Source organism: Nicotiana tomentosiformis, chromosome 1 (assembly GCF_000390325.3).
Source record: "Nicotiana tomentosiformis chromosome 1, ASM39032v3, whole genome shotgun sequence".
Lineage (NCBI taxonomy): Eukaryota > Viridiplantae > Streptophyta > Magnoliopsida > Solanales > Solanaceae > Nicotiana > Nicotiana tomentosiformis.
The window spans coordinates 90,106,082-90,126,029 of record NC_090812.1 but is presented as its reverse complement, the minus strand read 5'-3'; positions in this window follow the sequence as shown (position 1 = coordinate 90,126,029).

Genomic DNA, 19,948 nt, shown 5'->3' with positions numbered 1-19,948 from the left:
CCTACAACAAAAAATAACTACTTTTTACTTATTCTTTAACTTAAATTCTCGAGAAAAAGTCTTATTTAGTGATAAAAGACGTAGAAAAAAGTTTTATATAGCGATAAAAGACTTCTAATATCAAACAAATGGTTAATGTTGTTATCTATTATATCCGTGTTTCAATTAGAAATTGATAAGTTAATTACATTTTGTTTGTCTTAGTTTAATAACAACTTTCAATATCAAAGATACGTCTTTGAAAGTGCATGTCAAGATTGTGCATATTTAGTTTTTATCGGATGCAAAATATAGTACCATATTTATAAGTAGAAATACGTTGATTTTGAATTCCTGCCTAGTTCAAATATGGAAAATACTATTAACAAAAATTTAGTTGAAATCAAAGTCCTTAAATTAGGAAAATAATTAAATAGTTATTCATAAATATTAGATAATTAATTAAATATTATTCTTAAATATTAGAAAAATAATTTGATATGACTATTTTGTCCGGTATGAACTCTATTTTAAAGGGTAAAAAAGACAAACAACATTTTACTAAGGGCTGTCGTGCTTTTAATATAATATAGACTAATCTCTATGAACGTGCGTTGCACGTAAATATTCAATATGTTTAATGATTGCATGTCGATGTCAATCAATAATCTTTATTTGCCTTGAAAATTTATATTTTTATAATAATAATAATAATAATAATAATAACAACAATAATCTATATTATTATAAAGTACGAATATTCTATGCTAAATGTTGAACGACAAAAATATCCTTAAAATATTAGTTGTCTATTATGCCCTTCCATAATTAAATTATATCTTATACATTAATGTCTAAAAATGGAAAAGCACTTCAAATATTGTAGAGTCCAAGTCAAAAGCACGAATGTTCTACGATTAAATATTGAACGACAAAAATATCCTTAAAATATTAGCTGCCTATTATGCCCTTCCATAATTAAATTATATCTTAAACATTAATGTCTAAAAATGGAAAAGCAATTCAAATAATATAGAGTCCAAGTCAAAATATCATTCTTAGAGTCCACTTCTTAAAGAAAATGTATTCGTCCATTTATTATTTTAATTGAAATCAAATTCTATATTCATTATCTATAATTCTTATCTATATCTATTCTATATTATTATAAAAGTACGAATGTTCTACGTTAAATGTTGAACGACAAAAATATCCTTAAAATATTAGCTGTCTATTATGCCTTTTCATAATTAAATTATATCTTAAACATTAATGTCTAAAAACGGAAAAACAATTCAAATATTGTAGAGTCCAAGTCAAAATATCATTCTTAGAGTCCACTTCGTAAAGAAAATGTATTCGTCCATTCATTATTTTAATGAAAATCAAATTCTATATTCATTATCTATAGTTCTTACTATAAATATTAGACAATCAAGTGTGAAAAAAATATTATCTATAGTTCGGGAAGTTAGTTATGGGTTGGAACTAAAATAAGTCAAATAGCGTGATTACACCTTAGGTTATCAAAGTTAATTTATTATGTGGCGTGATTACAAATTTTGAATATACCTTCCCATAAGTGTTTGTTGCATTCTTGAAGTGATTTTAAATCTTTTAACATAATTCTCAAAATGTTCAGGTTCATTTTATCTTTAGATTGTGTCAAATCTTTATTAATGAGTTGATATTGATAACATAAAATATTTGTTTAAAGAATTGTTGAACTTCATACTTATTCAGCATCGCTTCACAAACAATAGTGAATAATATCGTATTTTAAAGTGAGTTTACAACTTTAATCATATAACATTGTGATTTTAAAATATTTAATTAGTTCCATTTTTTCCTCCTATATTATGTCAAAAATGTTATTGATAACTTGATTTGAATTATATATTATATTATTTTTATTTTAAAGAATTGATTATTAAACTTCCTACTTTGTGCATATTCAACAATATAAGCGATTGAAAACTTATTATTTTCAATACACATTTCTCGTGCAACGCACGAACATAGAGACTAGTAATAATATAATTCTATGTAGATAAGCTTTCAACTTTTGGATAGTTTAAATCTTTTATATTATTCGGTGTAAAGTATTGTGTGACTTGTGTCCTATTCAAGTGCGTAATTTATCTAACTCTATAGTAACTCTAATTCAACTACTATGGATATGAATTCTTCTAGGAATTAACTTGACTTTATATTACAATTGTAACCAATGTTGGAATTATCAGCAAACTGTCACGATCCAAAATCCCACCACAGGCGTCGTGATGATACCTAGTCTCTAAGACTAGGTAAGTCGATTTCTATTATATTTTGAAACTATTTTTTTAAGTAATCACAATACAGCATAATTACAATACACAACCTCCCAAGACTGGTAGTACTGAGTCACGAACTCTAACTGAATACATTGAAAGATCACGAGGACCGAATATACAATATTGTTTGATTACAAATTAACAGTACAATAAAATGAAAAGACTCCAAGGGACTGCGACGGCCCAGCAGCTCTACCTTGAATCCTTATGATCGCGCTTTAACTTAACTCAAGTCCGATATCTTCAATACCTGGCTCTGCACAAAAATGTGCAGAAGTGTAGCGTGAGCACACCACAGCGGTGCCCAGTAAGTATCAAGACTAACCTCAATGGAGTAGAGATGAGGTACAGTCAAGACACTCACTAGTCTAATAACCTGTGCAATATGATATACAAAATAATAGGAAACAAATAATAATAAAGGCAGGATAAAACAACCAGTGATATGCATAACAGACAACAAGAATACCATTAAAATCACTCAACAATTAATAAACACAATTACACTCAATTAAATCAAGCCCTTCAAATAAATGTCTTTCACATAGTTTTTCCAGATAACTTTCTTTCAAATATAATTTTCTCAAATAATTATTTTTCAAATATAATTCTTACAATAAATATTTTCAAATACAATTTTCTCAAATAAATATCTTTCAAAATACAATTCTTTTATATAATAGTTTCTAAGTAAAAATCCTTCTAAATAAATATTTTGAATATAATTCTTTCAATTAAAAAGTCACCATGTGACACCCCATTTCAAAATCATCAAAATACAGGTCTCAGCCTATTTTCATATTTTTCGTAAATACGGGTCTCAGCCCATTTTCATATTTCCACGGCACCTCGTGCCCATAATTAAATCATCATATTTGCCTGGTACCTCGTGCCCTCATTTCATATCACAACTGCACGGACAATTCACGTGCCTAATATTATTATCATTTCATCACAGCACCTCGTGCCCACATTTTATATCACAACTGCACGGACAATTCACGTGCCAATATCCCCATTTCATATCATAATTCACGGCACTGCGTACCCATATTTTATTTTATAAACCGCCTGGCAATAGCCAAAGGCTCCCAATTTCAACATAAATTGGATTATTATCAATTTACTAATAACAAGACAAGTTGCACAAGGTATAAAAGAATAAATCACAACAACAACAACAAGAAAAATCACAACGTCATATGAAAATTGTCAACACCACAACCCCACATCATCACATATCATCCCTGACAATAGCCACCCTTATCGCTCCTATTGTCACCCTTATCGCTCCGCCCAGATAGTATCAATAGCCACAAACACAACAGTAAAATGTCACCCTTATAACCACATAATATCAACGGTGAAATGCCACCCTTATCTCCCCAAAATAACAACTCACACAACACAACATTTTTACATGGGAAATAATCACAACAACATAACAAAAATCATTTCATATCATAATTTCCCAATGGCCACAACCAAATTTCAAAGCTACAACCAAGTCACGAAAAATCCAAATATCAAACTAGCAAATTCACAAAATTTCATAAATAATCAAATAACAATCACATCACATTATCATATAACAACAGAGTCAACAACAAGGGTTTAGGCACGACAAGTGGATGATTAAATACATGCCAATAATTATCCAATTTACTACACAATATGCTCAAGACTTTTAACTCAATAAAATTTGTACATATAAACCAAGTACGTACTCGTCACCTCGCGTACATAATTTTTAATTACCCAAGTTGCACATAAGACTTAATGCCTAAGGGAAATTTTCCCCACTCGAGGTTAAGCAAGACATTTACCTCTTTGAAGTTATGCCGATGTTTCAAAATCGCCTTCTTGCTTGAATTGACCTCCTGACAGCTCAAATCTATCCAAATTAATTGTATAACTTCATTAAAATTCATCGAAAATAATTTCGGATAATAATACGTCGACTTAAAAATTTATTCCAAAAAGTCAACAAAAATCAACGCGGGACCCGCCTCTCGGAACCCGACAAAATTTTCATGAAATCCGAACACACATTCTGATACAAGTTCAACCATACCAATTTTATAGAATTCCAATAACAACTCGACTTCCAAATCTTAAATTTTCGTTTTTGGAAGATTTTATAAAAATCTTGATTTTTCCTCCATTAAATCCGAATTAAACGATGGATTCAAAGACATAATCATAAAAATTAATCAAAAATGGATAAGAATCACTTACCCCAAACACCCACGCAAGAATCTCTCAAAAAATTGCCTTCTACCGAGCTCCAACTTTGATTTTGAGTTATGAACTCAAACCTCTATTTTTTGGACTTTTAATTCTGCCCAGATAGGCCTTCTTTGCGTTCGCGACCATTGCCTAGCGTTCGTGAAGGCCAAAACCCAACTGCCTCAAATCCTTCATCGCGTTCGCGACCTCCTCGTCGCGTTCGCGAAGGCCAATTGTTTCTGCCCCATCATTTCCTCTTCGCGTTCGCGAAGGCCAAATGACCCCTATCTTCCTTTCTTCTTCGCGTTCGCGTTGCCTGGGCCGCGTTCGCAAAGGCTTGCCCTGCTCCTTCTTCGCGTTCGCATTCACAGCTTCGCGTTCGAGAAGGACAAATCATCAGCCCCTCAAATTCCTTTTCGCAAATGCGGGACTCCCTTCGCGTTCGCGAAGAAGGAAACCAGACTTCAGCAACAACAGTCTAAACAGCTCCAATTTGGTCCGAAACCACCCCGAAACACACCCGAGCCCCTCGGGACCCCGTCCAATCATACCAACCAGTCCCATAACATATCACAAACTCGCTCGAGGTTTCAAATCACATCAAATTATGCCAAAAATACAAATCGCACCACAAATCGAACTTATGAACTTCAAAAACTTCCAACTTCTTAAAACTCGTGCCGAAACCTATCAAACCAACCCGGAATGATGTCAAATTTTGCAGGCAAGTCCCAATTAACATAAAGGAGTTGTTCCAACAATCGAAATCATATTTCGACCCCGATATCAAAAAGTCCAATTCTCCAAAAATTCATTTTTCGCCATTTCAAGCCTAAATTGGCTACATACCTCAGATTCACAGTTCGGACACGCTCCAAAGTCCAAAATCACCCAACGGAGCTAACGGAACTGTCGGAACTCCATTCCGGAGTCATCTTCACACAGTTCCAACTACACTCAAAATTCTAAGACTTAAGCTTCCGTCTAAGGGACTAAGTATCCCAAAACACTTCGAATCATCCGTAAATCAAACTCGACCACACACGCGGGTCATAATACATATTGCGAGGCTGCTCGAAACCTTAAGTCACTGAACGGGGCGTAAATTCTTAAAATGACAAGTCGGGTCGTTACATTCTCCACCTCTTAAACAAACGTTCGTCCTCGAACGTACTAAGAATCTTTTTGAGGACTTTAAATTACTGAGTATATTCTTGCACACATACTTGTGAGTGATTTTATATTCTCGTAATTTAACATGGGTCCGACAACACCATATCAATTGAGATTATTTCTTTTCTCCATTCTTATAAGCTTTAAAGCAAAGTCCCTAACTCTCCAATCATTTCCAAAATGCCTGATTTCTTACAACAACGCACAATATTAGTCTCAACTGGCTATAGCAACTCGTGCCTATGCACATATAAATTTTCTCAATAGTGTTGAAGTAATTCAAAACTTTCTCTGGGCTGCTACATTATTCTCCGCTTAGGATCATTCTCCCTCAAACACATAAATTAATTCATCTCTTCCTTTGCAAATCTCAATCCCCCAAATTTTACTAACTCGCAAATCTTTTTAGAAATTTCGGCAGAGTCTCCCCTGTAATTGGGCCTATCCACCTGCCAGAGTAACACCCTAACAACTCCTAACAACATATCCACAACCCAACAAAATACCACAGGGTATATATCAATAACATTAATCTCAACATTGCCTTATCATAATGATATCAGGACATAAAACACATCATATCTATGCTCATCACCACATCTCTGGTCTTAAAAGCTGTTCATAATTAATTCCAGCATCATCAATTAATCTCATATTAACCATCACCTCGTTTCGTATTTTCACAATACTGACAACAGAACGTGAGGCATGAAGACCTCATGATTACTTACTCGGATTAATGAGTCACATTTAACGCCACCTGGGCACTCACCTCATAGGCTAAAACTCAATATTTACAGCACGAAAATGGCTGAATATGAACAGAAAATATACAAGCATTATTAAATAAACCTAACAGGCATGACTCCCTATTAATATTATTGCACAAATTAAATTTCACAAGGGAGAATTTTAAACTCATAAGCATTTCACCACAAGGACCTCGTCCTTATATAACTTCCATCACGGCTTGCAGCCCAGTTTAAATATTTCACATCATGTAAAAATGCGAGGACCTCGTCCTCAAATCCGAGTCACAATTATGTTGCACATTGTGCCAACTAAAATTTTCAATTTCCTTTACTTCTTCTTTTCAATACATTTCATAAATAATTTTCACAACATATAATGAACCCTCATACCGGTAGGGCGTATAATTCATAAAAATTGGAATCAATTATTTCGAAACACATTAAGCCCACTGTAATGAATAATAAAAATTACTTTTGGACTTATAGCCCTCAATGGTGTACAGAAATAAAATAACACATGGTCTCACATCTTTAAATCTCCTAACAGGGATACATATATAAGTGGGTCGCAAATTTACGAAGCTCACCCATGAGTGGAGCATAACAGGAGGATTCACCTCAATATTCAGAACCGAATCAAATTAAGGAAAATATCTTTTTATAATAAAAATCAGGATCGAACCTGTAACGACACCATCTGGTGTATTGGCCTTAGCTAAATCATAGTGATTAAATCAACGGGTCGGGCCTCCACCTCTTAGGGGCCCACTATCTGCATGTCCTCCACCTCTAGCTGACTGTGCACATGGAGTATCAACTGGAATAAAGCTTGTAGCTGGAGTGTTCTGATGAAATCCACCCCTCCCAAGTCTGGGACAATCTCTCATGATATGCCTAGTATCACCACACTCATAAAAACCCTTCTGAGGTCGCGGCTGCTCATACTGAGTCTGTGCCGAATAACTGGAATAACCACTGTAAGAATCTCGTGCCGATGGTGCAATATAAACTGGAGCACTCCGAGTAATCTGGTGTGCGGACTGAACTGGTCGGCTGCTCGAGCCTCCGCTATAATGGGTTCTAGCTGAAGAGTAAAATCCACTGAACCCTCCATATCTTCAAAACCTTTTGGCCTCGCCTAAAACACCCTCAATCTTCCTTGCAATCTCCACTACTTGTTGAAATGGAGTATCGGTTTTCAACTCTCGAGCCATGCATATTTTAATATCATAATCGAGCCCCTCAATGAATCTGCGGACCCGTTCTCTGATTGTAGGAACTAATATAAGTGCATGACGGGCTAACTCACTGAACCTGATAGCATATTATGACACTGTCATAGTGCCCTGACGCAACCGTTCAAACTCTGTGTGCCACGCATCTTTGAGAGTCTAGGGAACAAACTCTTTCAAGAACATTTCTGAAAATTGAGCCCAGGTTGATGGTGTGGCATCGGCTGGTCTACCTTCTTCATAGATTTGCCACCACCGATACGCTGCGCCTGACAGTTGAAATGTAGTAAAGGCAACTCCGCTCACCTCCACAATACCCATGGTGCGGAGAATACGGTGACAATTTTCTAGAAATTCTTGGGCATCCTCTGTAGCTGTGCCACTGAAAGTAGGTGGACTATACCTTTTAAACCTTTCAAGTATCTTTTGTTCTTGTTCTGATGCCTCGGGCCTGACCTCAGTCGGCCGAACCGGAATAACATGTTGTACCGGTACTACACCCGAAACCTGACCAACGTGAACCCGCTGCTCTGGAGTTGTGGTAGAAATCTGAGCTACTCCCCCAATCTACGGAATGTTTGGTGCAATAGAGATCAATCCCGCCTGAGTTAATGTACCAAACATACTCAGGAACTGTGCTAAAGTCTCCTGAAGTCCTGGGTAACAACAGGTGCTTCTGGTACCTGTACCCCAACTGGAGCTATTGGTGGCTCCTCAACTGTTGTTCTGACAGGTGCTCTAGTCGCAGCATGTGGCCTTCCTCGACCTCTATCTCGGCCTCGTTCTCTTACAGCCCTAGCAGTATGTGTGGATGCCTGCTCAGCTAACTCAGTAGCACGTGTCCCATCTGTGAGAGAATGGAGATACAAAGGTTCAAATTTCAAATTCAACAAATTTCGCACGACAGGAATGAAAGAAATGGAAATTTGCTAACAGTTCTGTAACCTCTCGAAGATAAGTACAGACGTCTCCGTACTGATCCGCAAGACTCTACTAGACTCGTTCATGACTTGTAGAACCTATGAACCTAGAGCTCTGATACCAACTTGTCACGACCCAAAATCCCACCACAGGCGTCGTGATGGCACCTAGTCTCTAAGACTAGGTAAGCCGATTTTTATTACATTTTGAAGCTATTTTTTTTTAAGTAATCACAATACAACGGAAATAATTACAATACACAACCTCCCAAGACTGGTAGTACTGAGTCACGAACTCTAACTGAATACATGGAATGATCACGTGGACCGAATATACAATATTGTTTGATTACAAATTAACAGTACAATGAAATGAAAAGAGTCCAAGGGACTGCGACGACCAAGCAGCTCTACCTTGAATCCTTATGATCGCGCTTTAACTCAGCTCAAGTCCAATATCTTCAATACCTGGCTCTGTACAAAAATGTGCAGAAGTGTAGCGTGAGCACACCACAGCGGTGCCCAGTAAGTATCAAGACTAACCTCAATGGAGTAGAGATGAGGTACAGTCAAGACACTCACTAGTCTAATAATCTGTGCAATATGATATACAAAATAATAGAATACAAATAATAATAAAGGCAGGATAAAACAACCAGTGATATGCACAACAGACAACAAGAATACCATTAAAATCACTCAACAATTAATAAACACAATTACACCCAATTAAATCAAGCCCTTCAAATAAACGTCTTTCACATAGTTCTTCTAGATAACTTTCTTTCAAATATAATTTTCTCAAATAATTATTTTTAAAATATAATTCTTATAATAAATATTTTCAAATACAATTTCCTCAAATAAATATCTTTCAAAATACGATTCTTTTATATAATACTTTCTAAGTAAAAATCCTTCCAAATAAATATTTTGAATATAATTCTTTCAATTAAAAAGTCACCATGTGACACCTCATTTCAAAATTATCAAAATACGGGTCTCAACCCATTTTTATTTTTTCGTAAATACGGGTCTCAGCCCATTTTCATATTTTCACGGCACCTCGTGCCCATAATTAAATCATCATATTTGCCCGGCACCTCGTGCCCTCATTTCATATCACAACTGCACGGAAAATTCACGTACCTAATATCATTATCATTTCATCACAGTACCTCGTGCCCACATTTTATATCACAACTACACGGACAATTCACGTGTCAATATCCCCATTTCATATCATAATTCACGGTACCTCGTATCCACATTTCATTTTATAAACTGCCTGGCAATAGCCACAGGCTCCCAATTTCAACATTAATCAGATTATTATCAATTTACTAACAACAAGACAAGTTGCACAAGGTATAAAAAAATAAACACAAAAGAAATCACAACATCACATGAAAATTGTCAACACCACAATCCAACATCATCACATATTGTCCCTGACAATAGCCACCCTTATCGCTCCTATTGCCACCCTTATCGCTCCTATAGCCACCCTTATCGCTCCACCCAGACAATATCAATAGCCACAAATACAACAGTGAAATGCCACCCTTATCTCCATAAAATAACAATTCACACAACACAACAATTTACATGAAAAATTATCACAACAACATAACAAAAATCAATTCATATCATAATTTGCCCAATGGCCACAACCAAATTTCAAAGCTACAATCAAGTCAATTAATTTCACAGCAAATAGCCAAATGCTCCACACAATGTGTACAACACCCATAAACAATTAATAGAGATAGAAATTACTCAACATAAAGCAAAGTCTTCATAAAAGATCAAATTTTCAATAATTATATAAACGCCTCTTTTTAAGCTCATTTAATTAATTATTTGCAGAGGAAAAAATCCAAAATGAAATTAAATTCCAATAATTATCAAACTAGCAAATTCAAAAAATTTCATAAATAATCAAATAACAATCATATCACATTGTCATATAATAACAGAGTCAAAAATAAGGGTTTAGGCACGACAAGTGGATGATTAAATACATGCCAACAATTATCCAATTTACTACACAATATGCTCAAGACTTTTAACTCAATAAAATTTGCACATATAAACCAAGTACGTACTCGTCACCTCGCGTACATGGTTTTCAATTACCCAAGTTGCACATAAGACTCAATGCCTAAGGGAAATTTCCCCCACTCTAGGTTAAGCAAGACACTTACCTCTTTGAAGTTATGCCGATGTTCCAAAATTGCCTTCTTGCTTGAATTGACCTCCTGACAGCACAAATTTATCCAAATTAATTGTATAACTTCATTAAAATTTATCGGAAACAATTTCAGATAATAATACGTCGACTTAAAAATTTATTCCAAAAAGTCAACAAAAGTCAACGCGGGACCCGCCTCTCGGAACCCGACAAAATTTTCATGAAATCCGAACACCCATTCCGATACGAGTTCAACTATACCAATTTTATCGAATTCCAATAACAACTCGACTTCCAAATCTTAAACTTTCATTTTTGGAAGATTTTACAAAAATCTTGATTTTTCCTCCATTATATCCGAATTAAACGATGGATTCAAAGACATAATCATGGGAATTAATCAAAACTGGATAAGAATCACTTACCCCAAACACCCACGCAAGAATCTCTCCAAAAATCGCCTTCTACCGAGCTCCAACTTTGATTTTGAGTTATGAAGTCAAACCCCCGTTTTTGGGACTTTTAATTCTGCCCAAATAGGCCTTCTTCGCGTTCACGACCATTGCCTCGCGTTCGCGAAGGCCAAAACCCAACTGCCTCAAATCCTTCATCGCGTTCGCGACCTCCTCGTCGCGTTCGCAAAGGCCAATTGTTTTTGCCCCATCATTTCCTCTTCGCATTCGCGAACCCCTCGTCGCGTTCACGATGACCAGCTGACCAACTCCTTCGCGTTCCATGCTTCGCGTTCGCGAAGGCCAAACGACACCATGCCTCGATCTTCCTTTCTTCTTCGCGTTCGCGTTGCCTAGGCCGCGTTCGCGAAGGCTTGCCCTGCTCCTTCTTCGCGTTCACAGCTTCGCGTTCGCAAAGGACAAATCAACAGCCCTTCAAATTCCTCTTCGCGAACGCGGGACTCCCTTTGCATTCGCGAAGAAGGAAACCAGACTTCAGCAACAACAGTCCAAACAGCTCCAATTTGGTCCGAAATCACCCCCGAAACACACCCGACCCCTTCGGGACCCCGTCCAATCATACCGACCAGTCCCATAACATATCACGGACTTACTCGAGGTTTCAAATCACATCAAACTACGCTGAAAATACAAATCGCACCACAAATCGAACTTATGTACTTCAAAAACTTCCAACTTCTAAAACTTCTGCCGAAACCTATCAAACCAACCCGGAATGACGTCAAATTTTGCAGGCAAGTCCCAAATAACATAACGGAGCTGTTCCAACTCTCGTAATTATATTCAGATCCCGATATCAAAAATTTCACTTCCGGTCCAATTCTCCAAAAATTCGACTTTCGCCATTTCAAGCCTAAATTGGCTACAGACCTCAGATTCACAGTTCGGACAAGCTACTAAGTCCAAAATCACCCAACAGAGCCGTCGAAACTCTATTTCGTAGTCGTCTTCACACAGTTCTGACTACGGTCAAAATCCTAAGACTTAAGCTTTCGTCTTAGGGACTAAGTGTCCCAAATCACTCTGAATCATCCGTAAATCAAACTCGACCACACATGCGGGTCATAATACATATTGCGAGGCTGCTCGAAACCTTAAGTCACTGAACGAGGCATAAATTCTTAAAATGACAAGTCGGGTTGTTACACAAACTTAGACATAATTCACCACAAAGGTTTAAAATTCTACTTTCATGATTGTAGTAGTTGTTTAATTAGACCGGGAATCGAAATCCAGAAATAGTATTTGTTTAAAATTCTATTTTTAAATATGATATTTTTTAAATTAACAAAAAACCAACAGAATCATGGTAGAATAAGACAAAAGGGTATACAAGTCAATCAATATTTTGGAGATATTATAGGTATTTAACATTTAACGTGAAATATTTATACTTTTATAATAATATATATAGATATAGATAGTTAACAAACTGTAGGAATTCCTCAAAAATACGCTAGAGGAAAACAATTGAGATGTTGGTCTAGAGATACTTTAGATTAGGAGTATGGTAATACGACCATCTAATGTTCCCCTAAAATTCTTGTTTAAACAGAAGATTATGGTAGAAAAAATTGTTTCTCTTCTAGATCTTATTTATTAAAAAGGGTTAAAAACTTACCGAGAACACAAAATCGAGTTTCCTAACAAAAATTAAATTATTTTAAAAGAAGACGCTGCAAAATCAACAATTGAAAAAAACAATGACGATAGCATTAGGAACTTGTAATCATTAAATTTCATGAATATTTTATTGATCAAAATTCCACACTTTAAACATTCCACGCCTTATAAAAGATCCCATTATATTCTTTTCTCATTATTTTCCCTTTGATCAATTATAGACAATATCTAAGACTAACCTTAAAAATCTATATATTATATTCTCTAACTCATAAAAATAATGTAGAAAGTGCGACTGATCAAAGGATGTTTAGAACTAGGTGTCATAGTGTGATGACCCAAAAAGCCATATTATGTTTTAGACCTCGAATTTGCTCTCTTAAACTTTTAAAATCTCATTTTTTTATCCTCATCAATTTGTGTGCGCAGTCCGGGCATGTTTCCGGAAAGCTTTATGTTGAAAATTGAAGAAAATAAGAATTTATGCCTTAAAAGGTTGATTTTATTTGACTTCGATCAACATTTTTGGTAAACGGTCTCGAATCTGTATTTTGACGGTCTCGATGGGTCCGTATCGAATTATGGGACATGGGCGTATGCCCAGAATCGAATTCAGAGGTCTCTAACTTGAGTTATGAATTTTTGATGAAAATTAAAAAACTGAAAATTAATTGTTTTTAAAAATTGATTGATGTTTGACATTATGAGTACCGGGTCCGTATTATGATTTCGGAGCCCGGTACAGATTTATTATCATATTTAAGACTTGTCTGTAAAATTTGGTGAGAAACGAAATTGATTTGACGTGATTCAGACGTCCAGTTGAGAAAATAGAAATTTTAAAGTGTTCTTGAGAATTTTATTTGATTTGGTGCTAAATTCGTAGTTCTAGGTGTTATTTTGGCGATTTAATCGCGCGAGCAAGTTCGTATGATGTTTTTAGACTTGTGTGCATGTTTGGTTTAGAGCCCCGAGGGCTCGGGTGAGTTTCGGATAGGCCACGAGATGTTTTGAACTTAGAAAAATCTGGTATTTTTGTTGTATCTGATGTCTGCAATATTGTGCTTCGCGATCGCGTAGTCACTCTCGCGATCGCGAAGGGGAAATTGGGTTGGGGAGGATTTACCCCACGCGAATGCGGAGCATTGGGGGGAGTTGCTCTATGCGAACGCGACAGGTCGAACGCGAACGCGTAGCTCTAGCTATGCTGGGCCGGGGACCTGGGGAAGCTCTACGCGAACGTGAAGGTAAGGCAGGCTAAGCCTTCGTGAACGCGTAAAGCCTCCCGCGATCGCGTAAGTCCTCAGGAGGCTGCTCTTCGCGAACACGGCGGTGTTCACGCAATCGCGATGAACACTGTCACCTAGTGCATAAAATAGAATCAAACACGTGTTTAAGCCATTTCTTCAACATTTTTCAAGAACCAAACGGGTAGAGGCGATTCTCAAAAGTCATTTTCTTCCCCAAAGTGTTGGTAAGTGATTCTAAACCATTTTCTTTTAATTACCCATTACATTTTATGAATTATCAACTAAAAATCTAGAGTTTTCATGGTAGAATGAGGGGTTAGGGTAGAAACTAGGAATTTCGAAAATTTGAGGATTTATACCTCAATTTGAGGTCGAATTCCAAAACCAATTATATATTCGGGATCGGGGGTGAATGGGTCAATGTATTTTGGTCTGAACCTCGGGTTTTGACCAAGCGGCCCCGGGATCGATATTTTGACTTTTTGGAAAAAATTTTGGGAAATTTAATTTATGCAATATAATGGATTCCTTTAGCAATATTTGATATTTTTGAGTCATTTTTGAATAGATACGAGAGGTTTGGAGGTAAATTCTAAAAAAAAAGCTGTGATTGAGAATTAAATGGCCTACAGTGAAATTAGGAACCTTAGATTATTTGCTAAGTGAAATTCATGTGAGTGGCGTATATGTGAGGTGACGAGTACTTATGCGCCGCCAATTTACCAGTTTTACATGTTTCTTCAGTTTTTCTTATATTGTCCCTTTCCTATGCCTAATTGCTACATGTTTACACTAGTGTTGTTAAATTGATCGTCATTATCATATTTACGGATTTTCTGTTGGTAATCGAGTATTTATTTAAAAGTTGAGATTTATATTGTGGAACCCAATGTTGAAGTAAGGTTTGTACTTGTTGTTCTATCTCCCTGATATTATTTATGCATCACATTATGGTAAGGGAGAGTGTTAATGCACGAAGGGTGATGCCGTGCCATATTGTGAGTGTTAATGCACGAAGGGTGATGCCGTGCCATATTGTGAGTGTTAATGCACGAAGGGTGATGCCGTTCCATATTGTGAGTATTAATGCACGAAGGGTGATGCCGTGGCATATTGTGAGTGTAAAAGCACGAAGGGTGATGCTGTGCCCTGATATGAGAGTTAATGCACGGAGGGTGATGCCGTGTCGTTTCTATTGATTTTATGGTGAGATTGAGAGTAAAAGTACGAAGGGTGATGTCATGAATTTTTACTTTACTGTATTCACTATTCTTATTGATTTATGATATATTGACTGCTCCGGTTATCATTCTGTTGTAGTTCTTTAACTCGTTTTCCCCTCAGTATGTTTCCCTCCCGATATTTCCTGTTTAGTTCTTCATTTTTGTTATTTGTATATACACTGTTAAATTGTACATGTTGATTTGTAGGTGTCTTGCCTTATACCACGACCCGAAATTTCCACCTTCGGACCGTGATGACGCCTAACATTTCACTTGCTAGGCAAGCCAACGTTAGAATGATATTAACCAATTTTTAAATAATCTTTAAATTTATTAATAAAAAATAAATAAACGCGGAATTACAGTCTGAAATATAGTGATTAATCCATAAAGACGGGGACGGGGACTTCAGAACTGCGAACGCCGTGCAATTATACCTCAAGTCTCCTCTGAGTAGCTGAAATCCGAGCAAGTCTATGGTACGACGCTGGGACCAACTCCAAAATCTGCACAGGAAGTGCAGAGTGTAGTGTCAGTACAACCGGCACCATGTACTGGTAAGTGCTGAGCCTAACCTCGACGAAGTAGTGACCAGGCTAAGGCGGGTCACTTACATTACCTGTACGTAATATTAGTAACAACAACAATAATAGAAATAAATCAAGTAACTCGTTTATAATAATTGAAGCCAACTCAGCAGTTATAACCAATTATCATTTCCATCAATTCTGTTGCAGCGTGCAACCCGCTCTCACAATATATTCACATTCAATTCTGTTGCGGCGTGCTCCAATATATTCATTATAATCAACCCGATCCTCCAACATATTCATTTACCAATTCTTATAGAAGAAATTTCCCTAATAAATGCAATAATTAATATAAAATTATAAGACAACAAGCATATAATAATTATGATTTAATTATGAAACAAACAAAGGCAAATAGCAAATTATTATGAAAATCAGAGAGATAATATGCAGTTTAATATTTAATATGCTAAATGTCAAATAACAATTAAGGCACATCATTCAAATAGCATGTAACAATTAATGCAGGAATTCAAGAATTAATATTTGACAAAGAATAGGAGAGAAACAATTATTATAATAATTAGTTCATGATTTAAAATGATTTATGATTTTTCAAGTAATTATGCAATAATAAATTTGACGACGTATAGACACTCGTCACCTCGCCTATACGTCGTTCACATGCATTTCACATAACAAATAATTTAAGGGTTCTATTCTCTCAAGTCAAGGTTAACCACGACACTTACCTCACTTTGCAAATTACAATCAATTACTCAACCATAGCTTTTCCTTTTAAATTCCTCTCCGAAGGCTTCAAATCTATTAACAAACAATTCGATATACTCAATACGAATCATAGGAATTAATTCCATATGAATTTACTAATTTTTCCGGATAAAATTCAAAATTCATTAAAATATTTGGCAGTGGGACCCACGTCTCAAATCTCCGAAAAACTTACGAAATCCGAACACCCATTCCGAGACGAGTCCGGATATACAATTGGTTTTGGAATCCGACCTTAATTCGAGGTCTAAATCCCCAAATTTCGAAATTCCTAAGTTCTACCCAAAAATCCTAATTTTACCATAAAAATTCTAGATTCTAGGTTGAACTCTTGTTATAAGATGTAAAAGATTGAAAGAGACTAGTTTAGAATCACTTACCTATGATTTGGGGAAGGAATGGTCTTTGGAAAATCGCCTCTTGTGTTTTAGGTTTTGAAGATTTGGGAAATAAATCAAAAATCCCGTCCAAAAGTCATTTTGATCAGCTGCAGATGTCGCATTTGCGACCTGGGCTTCACAAATGCGAAGCCCGCAAATGTGAGAAAAGTATCGCAAATGCGAACTCCTCGCATCTCTACTGCCTTCGCAAATGCAAACCATTTGTGATTTTGTTCGCAATTGCGAACATTGAACCATCGAAAATGCGATGAAAATCTCGATAATGCGAGAATCCCAGTCCCAGCCCATCTTCGCAAATGCGACGCTCGCATTTGCGAGCCAGACCTTGCAATTGCGAAGACTGCAGACCTAAAGCACACAAGCTATGATTTCTATGTTCAATTCACTCTGTAGCCTATCCGAAACTCACCCGAGCCCTCAGGGCTCTAAACCAAAGGTGCACATAAGTCTAAAAATATCATACGAACTTGCTCGTGCGATCAAATCGCCAAAATAATACCTAAAACTACGAATTTAGCACCAAATCCAATGAAATTCTCAAGAACACTTTAAAATTTATATTTTCTCAACTGGACGTCTAAATCACGTCAAATCAACTCCGTTTCTCACCAAATTTCACAGACAAGTCTTAAATATCATAATGAACCTGTACCAGGCTCCGGAACCAAAATACAGACCCGACACTAACAATGCCAAACATCAATCAATTCTTAAAAAAATTAATTTTTCAGACTTTTAATATTCATCAAAAATTCATAGCTTGAGCTAGGGACCTCCGAATTCGATTCCGGGCATACGCCCAGGTCCCATAATTCGATACGGACCCATCGAGACCATCAAAATATGGATCCGGGTCCGTTTACCAAAACTATTGACCGAAGTCAACTAAAGTCAACTTTTAAGGCATAAATTCTTATTTTCATCAATTTTCAACATAAAAGCTTTTCGGAAACCTGTCCGGACTGCGCACGCAAATTGAGGAGGGTAAAAATGAGATTTTTAAGGCTTAAGAGCGCATATTCGAGTTCTAAAACATAAGATGACCTTTTAGGTCATCACATTCTCCACCTCTAAAACAATCGTTCGTCCTCGAACGGACATAGAAAAGTACATGGGCTGGTGAAAAGGTGGGGATATCTACTCCGCATATCGGACTCAGACTCCCAAGTAACTGCCTCAATAAGCCGACCCCTCCACTGCACTCGAACTGAAGGGTAACTCTTTGACCTCAACTGACGAACCTGTCGGTCTAGAATGGCTACCGGCTCCTCCTCGTAAGTCAAATCCTTGTCCAATTGGACAGAGCTGAAATCTAACACATGGGACGGGTCACCATGATATTTTCGGAGCATAGACACATGGAACACCGGATGAACCGATGATAAACTAGGTGGTAATGCAAGCATGTAGGCTACTTCACCCACCCTTTTAAGAATTTCAAAGGGTCCAATATACCTAGGGCTCAACTTGCCCTTCTTTCCAAACCTCATTACACCTTTTATAGGTGAAACCCGGAGCAATATTCTTTCTCCAGCCATGAATGCAATATCACGAACTTTACGGTCGGCATAACTCTTTTACCTAGACTGAGCTGTGCGAAATCGATCCTGAATAATCTTGACCTTATCCAAGGCATCCTGTACCAAATCGTTACCCAACAACCGAGCCTCTCCCGGTTCAGACTAACCAACTGGCGATCGGCATCGCCTTCCGTATAATGCCTCATATGGAGCCATCTGAATGCTCGACGGGTAGCTATTATTATAAGCAAACTCCGCAAGTGGCAAGAAATGATCCCAAGAACCTCCAAAGTCTATAACACAAGCGCGGAGCATATCTTCCAATATTTGCATAGTGCGCTCTGACTGTACGTATGTCTGTGGATGAAATGATGTACTCAACTCCACCCGCATGCCTAACTCACGTTGTACATCCCTCCAAAAATGTGAGATAAACTGCGTACCTCGATCTGAAATAATAGACAAGGGCACACCGTGAAGGCGAACAATCTCACGAATGTAAATTTCAGCTAACCTCTCTGAAGAATAGGTAACTGCCACTGGAATGAAATGTGCTGACTTGGTTAACCTATCCACAATAACCCAAACTGCGTCAAAATTTCTCTAAGTCTGTGGGAGCCCAACAACAAAATCCACAATGATACGCTCCCACTTCTACTCAGGAATTTCTAACTTCTGAAGCAAACCACCAGGTCTCTGATGCTCGTACTTAACTTGCTGACAATTCAGACACCGAGCTACATATGCAACTATTTCTTTTTCATTCTCCTCCACCAATAATGTTGCCGCAAATCTTGATACATTTTGGCGGTACCTGGATGAATAGAATACTTGGAACTGTGTGTTTCTTCAAGAATTAATTCACGAAGCCCATCCACATTATGCACACAAATACGACCCTGCATTCGCAAAACTCTATCTTCCCCCACCGCAACCTGTTTGGCATCACCATGCCGCACCGTGTCCTTAAGGACAAGTAAATGAGGATCATTATACTGCCTCTCTCTGATGCGCTCATATAAAGTAGACCGAGCGACTGTGCAAGCTAGAACCTGACTGGGTTCTGAAACATCTAACCTCACGAACTGATTAGCCAAAGTCTGAACATCTGCAGCTAATAGCCTCTCACCAACCGGAATATACGCAAGACTGCCCATACTCACAGCCTTTCTACTCAAAGCATCGACCACCACATTAGCCTTTCCGGGGTGATATAAAATAGTGATATCATAGTCTTTCAACAACTCTAACCATCTTCTCCGTCTCAAATTAAGATCCTTTTGTTTGAACAGATACTGAAGGCTACGATGAACAGTAAATACCT